Source organism: Halichoerus grypus, chromosome 3, assembly GCF_964656455.1.
Source record: "Halichoerus grypus chromosome 3, mHalGry1.hap1.1, whole genome shotgun sequence".
Taxonomy (NCBI): Eukaryota; Metazoa; Chordata; class Mammalia; order Carnivora; family Phocidae; genus Halichoerus; species Halichoerus grypus.
Genome location: NC_135714.1, coordinates 67,759,634 through 67,763,156, shown reverse-complemented (window position 1 = coordinate 67,763,156; position 3,523 = coordinate 67,759,634). Strand labels below are relative to the sequence as shown.

Below are 3,523 nucleotides of genomic sequence, written 5' to 3'. Positions count from 1 at the left end.
CAACTTGATAAAAATATCTACAAAAAAATCTACAGCTCACATCCTACTTAGAAATGAGAAACTAGAAGTTTTCCCACTAAGATCAGGTACAAAGAAAGGATGTTTCCTCCTACCACTCCTTTTCTTTTTGATTTTTTTTTTTTTTAAGATTTTATTTATTTATTTGAGAGAGAGAGCATGAGGGGGGAGGGTCAGAGGGAGAAGCAGACTTCCCGCCGAGCAGGGAGCCTGATGTGGGACTCGATCCCGGGACTCCAGGATCATGACCTGAGCTGAAGGCAGTCGCTTAACCAACTGAGCCACCCAGGCGCCCTCTTTTTGATTTTTTTTAAAGATTTTATTTATTGGGGCACCTGAGTGGCTCAGTCGGTTAAGCATCTGCCTTCGGCTTAGGTCATGACCCCAGGGTGCTGGGATCGAGTCCCGCATTGGGCTCCCTGCTCCGTGGGGAGCCTACTTCTCCTTCTCCCTCTGCCTGCTGCTCCCACTGTTTGTGCTCTCTCTGTCTCTGTCAAATAAATAAAATCTTAAAACAAAAAAGATTTTATTTATTTATTTAAGAAAGAGAGAGAGAGCACAAGCAGGGGGGAGGGGCAGAGGGATAAGTTAGACTCCCTGCTGAGCAGAGCACCTGACTGGAGACTCGGGGATTGATCCCAGGACAATGAGATCGTGACCTGAGCAGAAGGCAGATGCTTAACCCACTGAGCCAGCCAGGCACCCCCCACTATCACTGGAAATTCTAGCTAATGCAGTAAGACAAACAAAGGAAATAAAAGATACACAGATTGGGAAGGAAGAAATAATACTGTCTTCATAGATGACATGATCATCTGTTTAGAAAATTTGAAAGAATTGACAAAAAAACTGGAATAAGTGGTTATAGCAAGGTTGCAGAATACAAGGTTAATATGCAAAAGTCAATTGCTTCCCCTATACTAGCAATGAACAAATGGAATTTGAAATTAAAAGCATAATGCCATTCACTTTAGTACCCAAAGAATGAAATACTTCAACATAAATTTAACAAAATATGTACAAGATTTATATGTGGAAAATTACAAAACTCTGATGAACAAAATCAGGGAACTAAAAAAAATGAAGATACATTTTCATGTTCATGGATAGTAAGACTCAATATTGTGATGGTATCAGTTTAACCCAACTTGATCTATAGATTTGATGCAACTCCAGTCAGATTCCCAGCAAGTTATTTGTGGATATTGGCAGACTGATTCTAACATTTATATGGAGAAGTAAAAAACCCAGATAGCCAAAGCAATTAATGAAGGAGAAGAAGAAAGTCAAAGTGCTGACACTACCTAACTTCAAAACTTACTAGAGCTCTTCCAGCTCTGCTTGTCAGCATGCTACCACCATGAGCCAGATAACTCTGGGGTAGGGAAAGGGTGCCAGCTCAGTGTTCTACACCCACATGAAGCACTGCCTGTCTGCACACTGTGGACTTCACAGAGTGGTCAAGCTACATCAAGGGCATCATGAAGAACATCATCCATGACCCAGGCTGGGGTGTACTGCTCACTGAGGTAGTCTTCCAGGATCCATACCGGTTTAAGAAGTGGAGGGAGCTGTTCATCGCTGCCAAGGGCATCCACACTAGCTAGTTCGTGTACTGTGGCAAGAAGAACCAGCTCAACATAGGCAATGTGCTCCCGGTGGGCAGTATGCTGGAGGGCATCATTGTATGTTGCTGGAGGAGAAGACTGGTGACTGGGGCAAGTTGGCCTGAGCCTCTGGAAACTATACCACTCTCATCTCCCACAACCCCGAGGCCAAGAAGACCCAAGGGAAGCTGTCCTTTTGATTCAAAGAAGGTCTTTTCTTCAGCCAACAGAGCTATGGTCGGTGTGGTGGCTGGAGGTGGCTGCACTGACAAGCTCATTCTGAAGGCTGGTTGAGAGGAATTGCTGGCCATGAATGTGGGCTGGGGCTATGAATCCTGTGGAGTATCCTTTCAGAGGGGGCAACCAGCAGCACACGGGTAAACCCTCTACTATCCACAGAGATGCCCCTGCTAGCTACAAAGTGGGTCTTACTGCTGCCCGCCAGAACAGGGGTCTCTGGGAAACCAAACCTGTGCAGGACAAAGAAAACTAGGGTTGAGGGGCTCAATAAAGTCTGTCTTTCTGCTACTAAACAAAAACAAAAACAAAAACAAAAACAAAAACAAAACAAACTACAACAACAAAATCAACTTACCAGAAAGCTACAGTAATCAAGACAGTATGATATTGATAAAAGAATAAATAGATCAATAGAACAAAATACAGAGCTTAGAAATAGACCCACATAAACATAGTCAACATCTTTGACTAAGGAGCAAAGGCTATACAATGGAGCAAAGACAGTCTTTTCAACAAACGGGGCTAGAACAACTGGATACCCACAAGAAAAAAAAAAATGTATCCAGACACAGACCTTACACCCTTCACAAAAATTAGCTCAGAATGGGTCATAGGCCTAAATGTAAAATGCAAAACTATAAAACTTCCAGAAGATAGCATTAGAAAAAACCTAGATGACTTTGGGTATGATGATGACTTTTTAGATGCAACACCAAAGGCATGATCCATGAAAGAAATAATTGATAAGCTGGACTCCATTAAAATTAAAAATTTCTGCTCTGTGAAAGACAATGTCGAGAGAATGAGAAGATAAGTCATAGACTAGGAGGAAATACTTGCAAAGAATCCATCTAACAAAAGACCATTATCAAAAATATACGAAGAGGGACGCCTGGGTGGCTCAGTCGTTAAGCATCTGCCTTCGGCCCAGGTCATGATCCCAGGGTCCTGGGATCGAGTCCCGCATCGGGCTCCCTGCTCTGCGGGAAACCTGCTTCTCCCTCTCCAACTCCACCTGCTTGTGTTCCTTCTTTCGCTGTGTATCTCTCTGTCAAATAAATAAATAAAATCTTAAAAAAATATATATGAAGAATTCTTAAAAGTAATAAGAAAACAAACAACTTGATTAAAAAATGGGGCAAAAACCTTAACAGACATTCACTAAAGATATACAGATAGTAAATAAGCATATGAAAAGATGCTCACATCAGTGAAATGCAAATTAAAACAACAATGACATACTATTACACATCTATCAGAATGGTCAAAATCCAGAACACTGACAACACCAAATGCTAACAAAGATGTGTAGCAATAGGAACTCTTCATTCATTGTTGGTGGGAATGCAAAATGGTACAGCCACTTTGGAAGACAGTTGGACAGTTTCTTACAAAATTATATGTACTCTTACCATAAGATCCAGCAATTGAGCTTTTTGGTATTTGTCCAAAGGAGTTAAAAACTTATGTTCACACAAAAACCTGCACATGATGTTTATAGCTGCTTTATTCATTATTGCCAAAACATGGAAGCAACCAAGATGTCTTTTAGTAGGTGAAAGTATAAATGAATTATGGTATATCCAGATAATGGAATATTGTTCAGTGCCCCCCCCCCCTCCAAAATGAGCTATCAAGCAATGAAAAGACATGGAGGG

The 3,523-nt window shown here is 41.4% G+C and overlaps 1 pseudogene; it reads left to right on the top strand.

Annotated features, from left to right (window-relative positions):
* The first annotated feature begins 1,378 nt into the window (after positions 1–1,378).
* Positions 1,379–2,118, top strand: LOC118553185 (large ribosomal subunit protein uL2 pseudogene; annotated as a pseudogene).
* Positions 2,119–3,523: the final 1,405 nt, after the last annotated feature.